This window comes from Mustela lutreola, chromosome 2 (assembly GCF_030435805.1).
Source record: "Mustela lutreola isolate mMusLut2 chromosome 2, mMusLut2.pri, whole genome shotgun sequence".
In the NCBI taxonomy this organism is placed as follows: Eukaryota; Metazoa; Chordata; class Mammalia; order Carnivora; family Mustelidae; genus Mustela; species Mustela lutreola.
Window position 1 is genome coordinate 192,368,181 of NC_081291.1, and position 18,757 is coordinate 192,386,937.

The 18,757-nt window shown below is 39.0% G+C and overlaps 1 protein-coding gene across 4 annotated transcripts in view; it reads left to right on the forward strand.

Annotated features, from left to right (window-relative positions):
* The first annotated feature begins 1,661 nt into the window (after positions 1–1,661).
* ROBO1 (roundabout guidance receptor 1) overlaps positions 1,662–18,757 on the forward strand; it is a 1,177,330-nt gene continuing 1,160,234 nt past the window's right edge. For all 4 annotated transcript variants that reach the window (XM_059164441.1, XM_059164444.1, XM_059164442.1 and 1 more), the window contains exon 1: positions 1,662–1,869. The gene's annotated coding sequence lies outside the window, so the exon portion shown is untranslated. The remainder of the gene's footprint in view (positions 1,870–18,757) is intronic.

Sequence of the window (18,757 nt, forward strand, 5' to 3'; positions counted from 1 at the left end):
ATTGATCATGTCTTTTCATTCTAAATTAGTGGTCAGGGATGTTTCTGAGGATATATATTAGGTGAAAATTTTTGAAATATACATAAGAATACTCGGTTTTCTTACCCTGAAGGCAACTCTCTTCTTTCACACCTCAATCATGCAAGAGTTAATTCTGTCTCCTACAAGAATGTAAGCTCTAAGTTAGGTCTGGAAAGCAGCAAAGGCAACCTGGAAACCTGGACCCAAAGTAACACTTCTGTTGTCAAGGGTTACTGATGGGGGAGGGGAAGGGTCTGGAAGAGAAAGGAGTTATGGAAATGAAGGAAATGAAGGAGGATTGCAGCACATACTACATAAATTCAAATGCTATACATACATTTGGAATGGGATCTCAATTCTGTTGTATTTTTGCCTTTTGCATTTTCATTTATTTAGTTTACACATGGATGGTGAATTTATGAGTTGGTTGTTGCTGACCTTATTCAGTGTATCACTGCCTAACAACATCAGCTGTAAATTATAGCCATAATAATTTTGTAATTAAATTTACATTACTATTTACATCTCAAGCACAATAAAATCATTGCTATTTCCTAAGCTGTAATATCAGCAGATATCTTCGATGGAACTTGGTGGACAGTGTGTTATTTCAGTTTACATGAGAATTTCTTTTCCTCCACAAAATTAAAGGTCAAGGGAAAACGATGCTTAAGGGCTTTAAGTTCACACGGAAAGACTGAGTAATATTCTAACTTTTAAGATAGATATGTTTAATGATGATGTGCTGAAGTGTTTTTGCCCAATGTTACAATATTTCAAAACACCACTAATCATAGGCCTGCCTCACTTTCAGTCTCCGGCGTTATGTCAATTTGCATTACTATTGGGTTTGTAGAGGAGAAACTGTAAAAAGAAAATGTGGCAATTTATAGTAAACGCTTGAAATCTTGTGACGTTACCAAACATCTTTATGTTGATTTATATTTCTGTTATCAGTATTCACAAATAAAATATTTCTGAATTTACTTTATAAAATAAAAATGACGCCCATGGCATTGCCATTGATGCATTTTTGGTATCATTTAAAATATATGTCCCATGTTCTATAATCAGCACATTCATATATTAGCTTCTACTGCTTTAACCTACTCATTTAATTTGGAGTAGCCATGCATTTTCAAGAATGAAATTAAGTGTTATTTTACATAAGTGAAGTGCAGTAGCATTTAACTATAGAAACACTTCTTGGATTCATATCCAAATGATGCATTATAGAGAGCAGAAAAGAGGCTTTTTTTGCCAAAAGTATCTGTGAATTTTCTTTAGAAAATGTTCTTTTAAAATCCTTTGTATTTGCAAAGCCACTCGGTGGAGACAATTAAAAGCAAAAATGAAATGATAGATCACATGACAGGAGTTCAGATGTGAGGGTTTTTTCCTCGGTTAAACATCGCAGCAGGCATTACAATACCAGAGGTAACGAATCAATTAAATCCATTTTCCCCTCCGTGCCTCCAAAGCTGCGTGCGTAGTGTTGCTGTGTAGTTTAGAGCCGGAGCAGTAGGACCCAGGGGCCTCCGCAGCCACCAATAGAAGCGCACACTTGGACCTATTTGCATGCAATGCCGTCTGCTCTGCGCATTAATAGTAATACAGATAACGGGTTTCAAAGAATTCTCTACCGAAGAGGGATTGGATTTTTCCAGGGTGCTGATACTGAGAAGGAACCCGACTTTACTGTTTCCCTAATTTCCCCACTCTTGGGTTTAAAAGTCCCAGGCAGCTTTGGCTTGCTTTAAACTCGGGAAGGTCTCCGTGCACAGCAAAGTTGGAGGGCTGCGCCTGCACCACGGAACCGCTAGATTTCGGAAACAGTCCTCTGGAAGGGTAAGTCTCCCAAATGATTGCAAAGGAAGTGACAGCCGGCTTTAGAAACTGTCAAAAGGGACACGCTCGGTTTTCCATCGGAGGGTGCTGGAGGGCAGAATGGGTGCGGACAGGACCCCGCAGTTTGTCCAGAAATTGTGACTGGTGCACTGGGGTATTTGGGGGGGGGGGGGTACTGTATTAGAATCAGAAACCTTCAGGCTAAATCGGAAATTGCAGCCTTACGCTCGGGCTGGATTCAACAAGTTTCCCTGCAGGAATGCCTTGGGTTTGGTTTTGGTTTTTTGGTTTGTGTGTGTGTGTGTGTGTGTGTGTGTGTGTGTGTGTGTGTGTTTTGTCTTGTTTTGTTTTTATTCCCTTGCAAGTTGTTCGGGATGTCCGTTCCGGGTGGGCTGCCCCTGCTTCACAAAGAAGTTTCGGGATTTGTGTCTGTTGTGTGGGGCTGGGTTAACCCTTGTGTGAAGCGGTTCTTTGCCGCATTTGGGCTTCCAGGGGACACACGGGAGAACTGCTTCTAGGGATGCTCGGAGGGAGCATCAGGGGCCTGCGGGGCTCGTGCTGGGCAACTTCCCCGCGTCATCTCGGGGTCTCTGAGCGTACCGTGGTTATGATGTGGGCAAAGGCACAGAAACCAGCAGCTCCGACGCCATTTGAGCTTCTAAACTTTGAAAGCGTTCTCTAACGAGGAGGGTGAGAACGGGTGCTTTGAAAATATGCATTACTAGATGAATTTTGATGAACTCTTAGTGATGTGCAAACGGTGAAGTCTTTCAGGACCTGCCTTTCCAACATGCAGCTTTTGCCTGGACGTGCAGTGCTGATGTGGAACGGTGGGGGTTTAAACCTAAGGCGGGGTGGGGGGCTTTATCTGAGAAGCGAGGAAGAGGGATAGAAGATAGATGAATGAACAAGGTGCGTCCCATTTTTCACATACAAAAAAACCCACGCGTGGGACTTGCCAGGAAGCGCTCCAGTTGGTGGCGTTTAGCTGGAAAACGTATTGCAGGGAGGTCCGGGCGCCTCTGCATTATTGATGAAGCGCGGTGCCCTTCTGGGGGCCCTTTCTCGCTCCTTCTCGGTGCCCCCTCTTCGGTTCCGCGCTCCCCCTGCCTGGGGCTCGGCGTTGGCGCGGGTGCAGCGGCTCGCGCCTCAGCCCCGCAGCGCTGCGGACACAATGGGCAGAGGCAGGCAGAGCCCTGCGGGCGGGCGGAGCGGGGAGCTCGGCGTGGCGGTCCTGCTGCCGCAGCCACTGCTGCTAATCGGCGGGGGCTGCGGCGCGGCGGGGGCTGCTTGCGCCCAGCGGCCAAGCGCCGCGACATCCCGCGGGCCCGGCGCAGGAAGAGCCGCAGGAGTCCTGGGTTATCCTTTTAGGGGCCACTGTGCTGTCGGGCAGACAGGTTGGGGTGGGGAGATGGATGCTGAGCCATCCCATTCCGCCCTTCGGTTCAAAACTGCTACTGCTCCCCGAAAATCCCGGGGGTGCGTCCCAAACGTGCTAGAGAACCTGCACTCCAAAGGGAAACGAGACGAGGAGCGAAGAAGGGAAACGTTGATGAACCTGCCAGAGGACGGCAGCAAGTGATTTGGGGCAATTCTGGTCATCAGCCAGGCTTTTCTTGGCGCTTTTAAGTGAGCTGCTTTAGATGCGGCTTTGAAATACGCTTCCGTGGCCTCTCTGTGGCTCCGAAGGGGCAGGCTTCCAGACCCAGGAGCTCACTAGAGACTCCATCCGTAGATGAAGGCAGGCGACTGCAGGGCAGGGGCCTTCATTTCGCAGTGTCATTTAACCCTGACCTCAGCAACTCCCACCTTTCACGTCCTCACCGGGGAGTGCCCTGACCTTGCCAACTCCTCTGGGTCATCTGCCCTGTTTCTTTTCAAGTGATTTTTATCAGGCTGTGTGTTCCAAAGGCCTGTTAAGAAATGGTTTGTGTATTTTCAGAAGTGGTGAGAGATTGTTTAATTTGGAGGTGGATTCCCAACCCCCCTGAGCATTTGGAGGAAGGCACAGAGGAGAAGGACTGTAGAAAGGCCCACCTGGGTGCTTGGTTGCTTGAAGGGGAACTTTCAGAAGAAATATACCTCTTTGAGCATATGGTGGGGGGGGGGGGGGGAACGACACAATATCATTGCATTCTTTTCCCATTTTCCATTTGTCCCCTTAATTATGGTTGTTTGGGAACTAGGGTGTAATATTAAATGGAAAATATCTTGAGAATCCATCTGTTTATTAGGAGTTTATTACAAGTATGGTAGATGGGCTTTCAGGCCCCAACTTGGATGCTCCTCAGACCTATTATTTGGAGAGATTCAGGTTGCTACTGCAAAACCTGCCTCTCTTCTATATCTTTTGAAAGCTTTTTGAAAGGTCTGGAGCATGTTGATTTCATTAATGGGGTTTATTAACCGGTTAGTGGATGTCCATCAAGCCCTCCCTTTCCACCTCCCCCCCCCCCAAAAAAAAAAAAAAAAAAACCCTAACAGGTCAAAAACAAAAACAGCAACAACTAAGAACCAATATCCAGTTGGTAAGAGGACTTTTGTGTGTGTCTTAGGAACCTATCTTCCTCCCACAGGAGGGAACGATACAGCTGAGGAGTAGGTAAGGGTAAGGTATGAGGGCATTCCTCTCATATCCTTACCGCAGATTTTGGACTTCCTTTGGACTTCCTTTAACCCTTCTCCACATATATTCCTGCGTGTGTCTTTCTAGTTAGCCCTGCACAATCTGCAGCACTGAAGCAAATGACACAGCTGCAGATCCTTGATGAAGGCTTGCTTCAGAAAATAGCTGTTAATCACACGTTTGGGGGATTTTTCCACAAGCTTCCATTTACTTCTCTTCCCTTCCCTTCCCTTCTCCTGTCCTGGAACCAGTGTTGTCATCTTCTAGGCTGTGCCCCGCAAAGGGTTAGTGATTTCCAGTGGTTTAGTACTGTGCTCAGCGTGGGAGGAGGCAGAGATAGCTGCTCAGAGAGTCCCAGAGGTTTAAAGCTGACTTTCTCTTACCCTATACTGCCCAGAATAAAGAAAAATATCCAAATATCCCCGCAAAGAGAATTATATTGGCCTGTAAAATTGTCTTTATTTTATTGCATAATGGAATCCATTCAGATACAAAATGACTTTGGTCAGAAATGAAGGGAAGCTATACACTTGCTTGCAGTGTTTGGAAACTAATGTTGTACTCAGCTGTGAGATCTCCCCTTTTGGCGTCCATCTATCCTTGATGGATTAGGAGCTATTTTTATTTAAGCAAGATTTACCATGTTACTTTCATTATGAGGCTGGGCAACTCAAGACACTGCTAAGATGTGAATTTTAAAAGAAAAACAAAAAACAGGGCAGCAAAGCCAGCCTTTGGCAGCTTGTTGAATGAGCAGGGGCAATGCACCATTTGAGATGTAACTGGAGGTGAGGTTCCATCCGATCCACTAGAGAATGAGTTCCTCCTTATTGCCAGGAAAACTCAACTGACATCCTTTCTCTGTCTTCCCCTCCTTCCCCAACTCCCCTCCCCAACCCCTGCTTCTCCATTTCTGTTTCCATGATCTCTAAGATCAGAAATATAAGCATAATATTATACAAGAGTCTAGACTTATAACCTGGTCACATAATGATTTATCTCTCTAACCTTGCTATTGAAGTGAGTGAGCAATATTACTCAATGCATTCTTGGTTATATCTCAAATATGTTACTGGCATATGGACAGGCCAAGTCTCCAACGCTACAGGAAATAGAGGTGCTAGAAAAGTAACTGACTTACCCAAGGCCACTTAGGAGAGCATCGTAGACACAATGTTAGGCATCTTACATGCAATAAATATTCCATTGAATTTTCCCATCACTCTTTCGAGGTAAGACTTTTATTAGATTTCTTTAATATATGAAGAAACTGAAGCTCAGAGACGTTAAACAAAAATATACAGCCATTCATCTGGTAGAGGGAGATCCAAAATTGGAAATAAGTTCTCGTTCATGACACAGTGAATGCTTTTCCAGTATACCATGGAACTATATTTTCTCATTATATTTAAATAAGAAGTTTCATTATTTTTAAAATTTTGTTCCAGCATAATTTTTTAACCTCCTATGTATCCTTTTCATGTCCAAACCCTTTTTGGCACCTCCCTCAGACCAGTCTTCTATGAACAGTGACTTTCCAAGGATGTCAGAGCACAGAATTCTTTCTTTATTAAGAAAGCCTACCTCTAACCACCGTCCCAATGGTACCATCATCTTTGGAAGTTAGAGATGAAGCATAAAAATTAAGGTCTTTATCATTTACTTTGCAATTTGCACAGGTAGAACCAAGGAGTCTGGAAGAGTCCATTATTTCATCCTGAGACAGAAGCTGGACACCTCCTCCTTCACATTTCCACACACATGGATTCTCTGATCTCCAGGTTTCCCACCTTTGCTGAACCTAATCCTATTCATTTGTTCAAGGTGGTTCATGTTTTTCCTCCAACATGTCATCTCTGACTATTCCAACCCTTATCACTTTTTTATACACCTTAAAATTTCCAATAAATTACAATTTCTGCCATTTAATTTGGTCTGGATTTGGAGTTCGGAAGTGAGCTAACATTTCTGGAGCATTTACTCTATATCATATCTTTTTGCATAAATTATCTGTCAGATTCAATCTTCTGTGTGTCCTCAGTCACCCCAGATGGTGGGATGTATTTCTAGAGTTTCAAAAATAAAATCCAAATTTGATATTTCTAGTCCGTATATTGCTCCTGATCACCACATTTTGTATTTCCAAAAATCACTTGATATCTCCACCTAGAGATGTGTTGCAAAAATTTGTAAGGAAAATTAGTAAAAGGAAATTATTCAAAGGTACATATGTCATTCTTCCTAACATACTTGTCTTCTACTTGGTTTTCCAAGTCATAACTTGTCCATTATGGCATCCAGGCAGAATAACCTATGACAGGTCTCTCTACTTCATCTACCTCATTTGAGTAATGAGGAAAAAAAAAATTAAAAAAAAATATATTTACTAATACTTCCATTTTTCTTGAACCTAGCCTCTTTTCTCCACAGATAGCTTTGCACCTAGTCTCCCTTTTACATCCTGGATCAGCCTTCTAATCTAACAACTCACCTCACTTTTTGCCCCACTTAAATCCATGTCCTTCATATTTGCAAGTCATTCAACTTTCTAGAGCATAATTGATGAAGTCCAAACTGCATTCATGTCACTCAAGGTGTTCTATCATTTGGATTCAGAACTCTTCTCTTCAGTCTTCAGCTTTATCAATTACTATGAAAATCTCCTGCATTTTCTCAAATACTGAGGATATAGCATTCCTTTCTCCTTTTGTTTGTTAGAATTTCAGCTCATAATGGTTCTCACTTTTCTTGATCCTTGGATCTTTGGAAACACAAAACAGGTGTTACCCTTCTGTGAAGACCTTCACGTTAAGCAAGTAGATCTAAATATGTCTCTTTCTACTTTTTTCTTAGTAACATCTCTGAGATTCTTCTGCATTTATGTATTCATTTTTATCAAGAGACTGAATTCCTCAAAGTGGTATTTTCCAAACTTTTGCCATTGAACCAAGGAAACCTCTTAATCAAGCAAAGTAGTATAGAAATGGACCCGTCATCAGATTTAATACATTAAAATATGGGGATGGGAATCTGGAATCCACATCTTAGCAAGCATATCGGATGTAACTAGGCACATGGAATTTATCACAACTGTTGCTCCCCAACTCAGCTAGGTCAATTTGGTGCATAATTTGGCAGTTTGGAGAAAGAGCCATCAGCATGGCTTTTTAGATCTTACTGAGGACTATGGGCATGTCCTCTTGAGTTACTGTGCTTTTAAAAAACATCTCATCACAGAGTTTAGTATGTCAAATCATGTGATTCATTCTTAGTGAAGGAAGAGAGAGTCCTGCATTAGAAAGACATACTTGCCAAGAGCATAATTTCAATAACCACATGAGAAGATGGCTTGTAGGGTTGAGGTGCTACAGCGCACAGAGTATTTAGAAATTTACTGACTCTGATATTATGTAATATTATAATATTATAATATTGTAATTTTAGGATGTACTTATTTGACAGAGAGGGAGAAAATAGTGAAGCAAATGACTATAAATTATCACTCAGTTTAAGTAAAAATGTATTAAACAAAATTTAAGCCCTCTAGACACAAATTACATCTCCCTCCAAGAGGTAAACTGTATAATAAATTTGCTATTTTTATCCCCATGCATTAACTTTTAATTTCACTATATATAGGCACACCCCCCAAAATCATATATAGTATTGTATTAAATAGCTATATTATTTAAATAAATTGTAACATATTATGTGCATCTCAGGAATATGGATTTTTGTGATTTATTTAAGTCAATACAGGGAGACTTGATTCATTCCTTTTAATTACTGTATAGTATTCCATTTTTATGAATCTACTACAAATTTCTTTCTATAACGGTGTAGCAGTGATTTGTATGTGTGCAGGTATCATTGGGAACATAGACAATGCTTTTTAAGGTATATGTCTAGGAGTGAAATTGCTTGACTATGTAGAATTTCATTAATTTCCTTTACTCAGATATTGCCCAAATCCCACACAATGCTTGAAGCATTTCCAGATTCCACACACATTTTTGCAAGCTACCATTCTATCTACCCTTCTCAACATTTAATATTGTCAATTTTTTAATTTTAACAAATTGAATAGTTTTAATTTTTCTTTTCTGATTGTATGTCCAGTGAACATCTTTTCACTGGGAATTCAGGTTTCCTCCACTATGAATTGCTTAAAAACATATTTTGCTTTTTTTTTTTTTTTTTTTTTTTTTACTGAGCCATTTATCTTCTTATAGATTTTTAGAAGTCCTTTGTATATCCTATATTCAAACTCGTTTTTGGTACATGCATTGAAAATATTTTTCCCTAGGCTGCATCTCATCTTTTCTCTTTTGTGTATGTGTGTGTGTGTGTGTGTGTGTGTTGTTTTTTTAAAAAGTATATTTTGTTTCTTTAAAAGTAATAAAACTTCTCCATCATGTTTTCTCTTTTTTATGTCTTGTTTTAGAAGCCATTCCTTATGGTGAAGTCAGAAAATATTTTCATATATATATTTTAAGTTTTGAAATGTTGCTTTTTACATTCAGCTCTTTGATCTATCTAGAATTGATTTTGGTTTCCATGTGCTGAGAAGTGTGGTTGTCACATATAAATGTTCCATATGTGGATGGATTCCTTTTTTGCCTATAAGGCTACTGGGCATCTGTCCTCATTTGAGACACATATTTCTGGTCATTGTCTGCCAGGTTGGTATGAGGACCATTATCTCACTGAACCATCGCAATGTTAATGAACCAGAGTAAAAGCATTAATTAAGATTTCAACCCAAAAAAAAAAAAAAAAAAAAAAAAAAAGATTTCAACCCAAATAGGTTTATATTCAGTTAGAATTAAAGACCAGTGCTTTTTATGACAAACTGTATAATCTCTTTAAATGGTTTTTGAATTGTTCATGCGTAATGAGTCCTCTAGCTATGCCTAGCATAATTTACTTCAGTTTTAGTTCTTTACAGAGAATATTAATGAATATCCCAATGACACACTCCTTGTTTATAAGATTCCAGCAAAATAGATCAAAGGCAGAATCATGACTCACTCTAGGAATGAAGCATGACTGACCATTTGCCAGGTGACTTATATAACCCAGAGGAGGAACAACATTTTAGCACAACAACCAACAGCTTCTGATCAAGGCATATCTCTTGAATAAGCACTCCAAAACATTAATACAGTGGCAAAAAGTTTAGAAAGGAAATTATCACAGTGCGCTGTGCATATTATATTACATTTTACCTTGGGACGAGGAATGAGGGGGACTGCAAAATCACTTCACCTGCTTGTATGAAGTCAGAGACAGTTCCTTTAAGAGTTTGTTTTTTAATCTATAATGAACAACATCATACCAAACAAACATGGTTAGTGTTAAGCCAAGTCTTAAATTATTTAAATACTGGGTATGAATTTAAAGGCATTTAAGAATGGTCTGGTTTGGCAAATGAAATGCAAGAATCTTATATTTATAAGCTTCCCTGAAAAAAAGTAAAAAAAATAAAGAAAGCCTCTGCACTAAATACAGATTACACCCAGCCCATTAAATCCAGTTCTTTCCAATTAATGTTTTTTGTCATAAATGATAAATTGGACCAAGGAAAGGAACTATCTTAGGGAAAGAACAAACTCACATAGTATCTTTTCTTATTCTCTCCTTTTGTTGACACTGAAAATCTGAATTCTTCAGCGCACTGCCTTTCATACTTAGATTTGGGACTACTATTGTAACTTCTTTCCATTTCTCTTACTTCTTCCCTAGGCTTAGTCTCTTTCTCACTGTACCACACACTTAACCAACCCTCAACACAGCATTTTGTTTCCAACTCATTGCTTTTGCCTTTCTGTCTTCTTAAAATATTCTTCTCCTTCTCTATTAGTGAGGTCTGTATCCTTCAGCATCTAACTTAAGTATTACCTCCTTTTTGAGGCATCCTAATTTTCTCCTAGGAAGCTCATTTCTTTTCAATTTGTGTTTTAGGAGAAATTAGTACCTACCTATACTCCTTTATCTTTTTAAATATTTTATTTCTTTATTATAGAGAGAGAAGGTGCACAAGTAGAGGGGGAGGCTGAGCAGGGAGCCTGGGGACATAGGGCTCCATCCTGGGACCCTGGGATCACAAGCTGAACTGAAGTCAGATGCTTAATGGACTGAGCCACCCAGGCACCCTTATATCCTCTTGACTACAAGTAGCATTTGTCAGTTTTAATGACCAGACTGACTAACTGGGACAAAGATGATGAAGAATTTCTCAGTATATCTATCTAAACCTGCTATTACAATTTCATTGAGTATATTCCTTATCCTCTGCCTTTCAATCTCAGTACTTACTCTGTTTAAATAGTTACATTTTACATAGTTAATCGCCACATGTGGCTCATAGCTGACATATTAGATCAAACAGGTATAGAATGGCCCATCATCTCAGAAACTTTGATTGAACAGTGTTGGGAAGAATAAACTCACAGTAACATTTGGAACAAATGAATGGATGAATGAATGAATGAGATATTAATAGCCTTTGATTTTCAATGGACAGCTGCCATGGAGTTGGATTATTGAACATGATCATAGTGGTGAGGATGATTTCACAACTTCACAGATTTTAGCATTTCCTGGCAAGAAACACTTACCTCAGCCTAACCAAGGAGGTAATTACAATATGAAATACCAAAGAAACCAGAGAGAGAGGGGCTCCTAGGTGGCTCAGTCAGAAGAAATGGGGGTGGTGGTGGTTAAAGCTATACTTTGATAATTTCCTTGCATATTTACCCAAAGCTTGTTCACTTGAGATGACAGAATAAGAAACATCATCTTTTAGGACACAAGTTTATGAGAAATAGGATTGAGCTAGTGGGACAACTCCATTTCTTAAGATTTAGATTGCTTCCCATGTGGAGGTAAATACACAGCTCTTTCTCAAATATCAAATTTAGTTTTATATTAATACCCATTGGGATGACTATCTCAAAAAAAAAAAAAAACAACTTAGGAAAATGCCAAGTGTTGGCAAGGATGTAGAAATATTGGAACTGTTGTGCACTGATAGCAGAAATATAAAATGGTGTAGCCATGAGGGAAAATGGTATGGTGGTTCCTCAAAAAATTAAATAGAATTATCATAGGATCCAGTAATTCTGCTTCTAGATGTATGTGCTAAAAAACTGAAAGGAGAGATTGGAATAGTTATTTTTGCTCCCTTGTGCATAGAAGCATTATTCACAACTGCCAAAGGTGGAAAAAAACCAAAATGTCCATCAGTGGCTAAATTGAAAATCACATTGTATATACTTATAATTAATTGTTAGCTTTAAAAAGGAATGAAATTCTGATCCATGCTATGGCATGGATCAACCTTGAAAAAATTGTCTTAAGTGAGAAAAGTCAGACAAAAAAAGTTAAATACTTTATGATTCCACTTATACACAATACCTAGAATAGTGAAACTGTAAGGACAATAGGTAGAATGGTGATTGTCAGGGGCCAGGGGAGCAGGAATAAGAAAATAATACTGGGGAATATTATTTAGTGAGTATAGACTTCCAGCTGAGAATGATGTAAAAGTTCTGGAAATGGATAGCGGTGATAGTTACACAACAATGTGAATATACTTAATGTCACTAAATTGTATACTTTAAAAGTTTAAAATGATAAATTTTATGTTATACATAGTTTACCACATCAAAATTATTATTATTTTTTCTAGATGTTACTTATTTGAGCTAGATCAAGAGTGAGAGGAAGAGAGAGAATGAATTCAAGCAGGGGGAGCGGCAGGCAGAGGGAGGAGCAGGTTCCCCACTGAGCAGGGAGCCCCATGCACAGCTCCACCCCAGGATTCCGGGATCATGACCTGAGTTGAAGGCAGATGCTTAACCTTAACCGACTGAGCCACTCAGGATCCCTACTGTGACAAATATTTATTAAGCCCATTTGTGGTTGCGCAACCTCACTCCTTAAAAAAAGATTTATTGTTCCAGTGTGGCTTCTCAGTGCTCTTTAAATGTTAATTTTCAGGATCCCTGGGTGGCTCAGTCAGTTGAGCAGTTAAGCTTCTGTCTTCTTTAGGCTCAGGTCATGAGCCCAGGGTCCTAGGATCGAGCCCCACATCAGGCTCCCTGCTAGTGGGGAGCCTGCTTCTTCCTCTCCTTCTCCGCGCTGCTCCCCTTGCCTCTGAGCTCTCTGTCAAATAAATAAATAATATCTTTAAAACTGTTAATTTTCAACACAGCTCCACAGAATGCTCTCTGCCTATTAATATTAAGAGAAAGGCAATGAACCCAAAGAGGTTTCATTGAAAAGGAGCATTAATACAATGGATCAATCTACTCTGTGGGATGTATTATATGAAACAAGCACATTGAATGGAGAAAAAAACAAAACAAAACAAAACAAAACAAAACACCTTGACAATGAGTATTGTGCTTGTGGAGAAGGCAGCTGGTGAGGTATGCTGGGGGTTTTGGACAGAAATAACTGCAAGACGGGTTGCAGTGAGGTAGACCTGAAGCCCCAGGAGGACTTTGCGTCGAGGTGATACAAAGTGGCCAATAAGGCAGTGCCTTAGCCACCTGCACATGCAAACTGCTGGATGAAAGAGTAATGTGATCAAATGGGATTACTCGGTGACACAAATGTATGCGCCTTTCATGAATTGCAGATTGCGGAGCATCTGCTCCCTTGCTGACTCCTTGGGGGGCGGGATATGTACAAGGAAGGGTCTTTGTCAGGATGGTGAGAGCACTGATTGCTTTTGGTGCTGGAAATAGAGAAGCAACAGTCTCATCCTCCCCTTTCATGTTTTCTCTCCTTAGTGTAATGATTCACCTTCTGATATAATATTGCTTTAATCCATCCTCCTATTACCATGAAATTTCCTAGGTAGGTACAGTTTGACATCTTATGGATTACTCTTTTTCATGGATGCTGATGTGGCATACTTAAAAAGCGCCCTGAAATTCACTACCCTTAGTACAGTGCACAAAAATAAGGCTTTTCACATATCGTGCAAAGGGGCATGAGCTGTGGACTGTTTTTCCAAGAGGATAAAACACAGGGCTGGTCCTGTCGTGTTCTTTTCCCTGATGCTGTGGATTACAGGTGTTTTTCCATCAAATTAAATTCAGTTTAGTAAACCTGAGAACATGGAAAGAAGTTCTTGATTTCATTAGCTTATTAGAATGACATTCCAACTAAGCAAGTGAATCAATCAGTTTCATTCTGAACATTGTGACCTAATTTGGGTATATGAAAACGATTATTAAAGTGGTATTAAAGGGGGGATGGGTGAGCCTGGTGGTAGATATTAAGGAGGGTAGGTATTACATGGAGCACTGGCTGTGGTGTAGAAACAATAAAAGAAAAAAAAAGTGGTATTAGAGAGTGAGAGTTTAGACAGAGGTAGGGGAAAATATCAGGAAAGAATTTGTCCTTTTTTTTTTTTTTGAGAGCTGTAGCTGTAGCTAACACATTAGTGATGATATTCTTTATTTTGCCTTAGTTTCTAGTGCCAAAGCAGCAAAGAAATTGGGGTCATAGCTCTTCAATTTTCTTCTTCCACATCACTTCAACTTTTCCATTAACTGCCTTCTTTATTTATTTTTACAACTATTTCCATTTGAGGAAGAAAAAGTCCTTCAGAGTTTTCAGAATCTTTTCTCTTCCCATTATCCCTCCTGTATCTTCTGCTCTCCTCTTAAAAATTAAACTTCTTGAAATAGTATCCTCCTGTTGCCTTCCCTTGATTGTCCCTAATTCTTCACCCCTCAACCAACTGTAGTTTCAGGCAGCCCTAATCTGCCCTAATCTGCACAGTTAGACTCTACAGATTTAGGGTTTAACAAATCAGGGCCAAGCTTCAGACTTCATCCCACTTTAGGTTTTTGTGAAATTTGTAATACATCGAATAAATTTCAGGACACCATTTTGTTCTAAATTTCCTCCATACATTTGACTTTTCTGCTTCTTGCTCTTTCTCCTTGTCCTCTACCATTTTCTTCAACGTCGCATATTACGCAGATTCTGCCCCTAGAACTTTTCTCTTGATGTTCTGCATGTTCTCCTTCTGTGATTTCCTTCACTCCCCAACTGCAAACTTATATAATGGAGAATAAGATGATACTGTGTGGATAATAATAATTGATGATGATACATATAGATGATATTTATAGAGCATCCTGAGAAGTGCCTTTACACTCTTGCGCGTGATCCTACAAAGCACTGAGCACACGATATGGCCACAGTCTTGCAGAGAAGGAGTTCATGGTTTTCATGTGCAAGGTTTCACGGGTAACGGACAGAGCTTCAATTTAAACCTGATTCTGCTTGGCTTCAGGGTCCAGGCTCTTACCATGAAAAGATCTCATGCAGTTATGTCCCTCCATGGCAGAGGGTTTCAGCTTGGCAGCACATTAGAATCATCTGCAGAGTTTTGATTTTATTTTCATTTTTGTTTTTATTGTGTTTAGGGTTTTTTGTTGTTGTTGTTTGCTTGTTTGTTTTTAATCCCTGTGTCCTATATCCCAAATTGCTTAAATGAGAATCTTGGGGTTTGTGAAATGAACAGTGGTTTGTTTTTGTTTTTGTTTTGTTTTGTTTTGTTTGTTTGTTTTAAGTGATTGAGGTGATTCTCATGGGCAACTATAATGAGAACCATGGCTTTGCAGTAAATATTTTGATGCTATTCAAGTATACTTCTCCAGCACAGATCTCTCTTCCCAGATTTAAACTTACACTGACCAGGGTTTACTTTATCTCTTCATTTGTCTGTCCTCAGTCTTACCCCATGGTGGGATTTCTCATGTTCCAAATGAACTCCCCATCCTTTGATCACCATCTAAATAATCCTTTTCTAGATCTTCCATTTTACTCAGTTCTTCCCCTCCACACTGCCCGAGCTCTCTTAAGTGAAATCTGAGCAGCAGCTCCTCAAATTGGGATTTCCCTCACTCTTTATGTCTGGGAATCACTAATTTTCTAAATTGTATCTCAGAAAAATCTTTGCAATATCACCCCCCCACCCCATCTTCGTTACCTCAGTAAGTAAAGTTGCTTAGTCCATGGAATTTTGTACTGGACTCCCTATTTTTTTTCCATTATTTTGTCTCTCTTTGGTTAAATTTTCTTTGTTTAATGCTGTCAATCTTATCTTGCTGATATTCCAATATGCTAGTCTTCATTAACCACTCTTTGATTAAAAACTTCTCTCCATTGCCTACATAATAGTTTAACAGCTTGATGTAACTTCTTAAGCCCTTTCCCCATCTAGACACACCTCTCTCCCTTACCTGATTTTCTTTCCCTTGACCAAAATACCCAACCTTCTAAAGCCTTCCCTGTGTTCTCAGGGCATCTTTACTTTTTCTTTTTTAAAAAGAGCATTTTTTTAAAAAGGTTTTTATTTATTTGAGAGAGAGAGAGAGAGTGGTTGAGCAGGGGGGAGAGGGAGAAGCAGGCTCCCCGCTGAGCAGGGCGCCAGACTTGGGGTTCAACCCCAGGACCTTGGATCATGGCGTGAGCTGAAGGTAGACATTTAACCAACTGAGCCATCCAGGCCCCCTAAAAAGAGCCTTATCACAGTTACCAAACATCTATCTTCCTCATTAGATTGTCAGCACCAGGAGGGAAGGATGGCCGTCTGTTTTTCAATGTTTCTCCAATGCTAAAACAGCACTAGAGGAGTTATTCAAAAGACGTGTGTTGTGTGTCTATGGGAAGGGCTGTAGGCAGAAACTCATATCTATGTCATTTCACACATTTTTCTGAATGGGATCACCAAATACTCTCTCTCTCTCTCTTTTTCTTTTTGGCCTGGTAAACTCATCTTTGATGTGACATACACATATGAAAATTTATGGACTTCACCAGACAGAAATAACAGCTTTCTCCCTTTTGGCTTTACAATACATTGTTCCTGCAACTGTAATAGGAGTGATATCGAGTAGCACTGTATCATCTTATTCCCAGTCTAAATTAAGAACACTGAGGAACTGGAGGTGTATATTGTTTCTGTTTGTTTCTTCTGCACATAGAATAGTGCCTTGCACCCAGTGATCCTTAAATTCTTATCTTTGATGAATGGGTGGCTGGTTTTATGTATTACCATGTGTATTCAAGGACTCCGGCCAATGGGATTCCAGCAACTCTGTTTTAAAGGTTAGATCGTGCAACTTTCTTCTAGGAAAAAGAAATGGAAAAATAGAGGGATATCTAACATTCTGTCACCATTCCTTAGTGATCCTGTGACTAAGAAAAATGTTTAATTTGCTATCTGAATAATCAGAATTTCACTGCTTTGTAAGCCCTTGTTCATATTATTATGGACAAAAATTACAAGATAGTTGAAGTGTGACCACTATCCTTAAGTTTTTTTTTTTTTTTTTTTTTTTTTTTTAAAGCCTCTGGCTTCCTTAGTGAGACACAGGTGATTTTTATTCTTCATTTATATCTTTAATAGTGTGTAATAGTCCATTTACAGACCTCTAAGTTCTGTAGATTATGTATCTGGCTTAATGGCCCAAACTGAGTATCTTTAGTTTTGCCGTCCTACTGTAGATCATACCGTATTTTGCTCTCCTGCATGTAGTTTAGAATTTGTCTACATAGTAGCACTTAGCTGAATTATCAAATACACATTAGGGCTTTTCTCTATCAAACTTTACTAATACCAGTCCTCTACTTCAATGGGGTTACATTGAAAAACTGACTTTTAGGGGCACTTGGGTGGCTCAGTGAGTTAAAGCCTCTGCCTTCGGCTGGGATCATGATCTTGGGGTCCTGGGATGGAGCCCTGCATCAGGCTCTTTGCCCTTCAGGGAGCCTGCTTTCTCCTCTCTCTCTCTGCCTGCCTCTCTGCCTACCTGTGATCTCTCTGTCAAATAAATAAATGAAATCTTTAAATAAAAGAAAAGAAAAACTGACGTTTAATAGTTCTTGTAGGTATACATTGATTATCCTACATTTAGATTGCATTGTTAAATGTGCAGACATCTTTGCCTTTCATAGTGAAATGCAATAATATAATAACTTCATTTCCATTTACTTGAGAATGGAAGGCAGTGTAAATAACAAATAGTCTATAAAATTTGCCTTTAATAATAGAGAATTAATGACCAACTCAGTTTCTCCTTGTGTATGAAGGAATAGGAAACTGAATAAATTCAGGAAAAATTTGAAATTCTTAAGATTTAACAGCAAGAGAAATTTTCATATAATTCACAGAATTATAACACCAGCAGACGACTTTGGGCTTAAGCATATTTTATTGACTGTTCCTTTTATGCATGAAGACAAAAACCATCCCTAAACTTGTGTTCTCTACCCTGTCAGCCATTGTTTCCTAGTAGAAAGAACAATAGAACAATACATCCTCAACCTAAGGCTCAGCAACTTTAGACTTATATGGAGAACTCATAAGAAAAACTCTTCTCTTGGGAAACTTTAGAACAACTAAGTATATTACAAAATGAATCATTTGTTTTAGTTATAAAATTCTGATGTAGTACACAAAGAGTTTCATAATACCTACACGGGACAGTAGCCTTACCCCTGAAAAAACAAGGATAATTTAATAAAACAGAAAAGGCCTGAAAAAAATGTAGGCTTTTGCCATTTGGTACCGTATTTATTATTTCGGGCTAAAACTTTGGAATAAAATCAATTAAATTTAAACAACATAGTTGAAACATGCACGCAGATCCATACTAATAATATAATTCCACATGTAAAGATTATAAATGATCTATAATCAATCTCTTCCATCTGCTATAGAGATAATAGAATTGTGCTTTTATGATAGGATCAAGATTTATTTTTATGAATATTTGTTAACAGCGTATCACAAATTTCCCTTTTATTGACTACTGCCTCATAACCTCTGAATCTGAATATCCAGACCAGCATATTTGTAAGCGCATAACTCACTAGCAGAGCTAGTTGTTTCTTGAATTCATTTTTATGTAATCTCAGATCTATTTGAATTTCTATTGCTACGTGTTTATTTGAAATAATTTATATATAAATGTATTGGTAAAACTCATAAAATTATTTTCAACATTGAAAGCATCAGTTAGCTTAAATCCATCAAAATCTACAATAGTATACTTTGCTTGGTTACTGAACAGCTATGTATTTTATGTCCAGAAACCCAGGTAATGAAAGAAAATATGAGGAAAAACTTACCAACCCTATTATCAATAATTTTACATATTCATATATTTTAGTTATACTGACAACTTCTGATTATCTTTTGTATTGTTTTTCCTTACAGTGATGTTG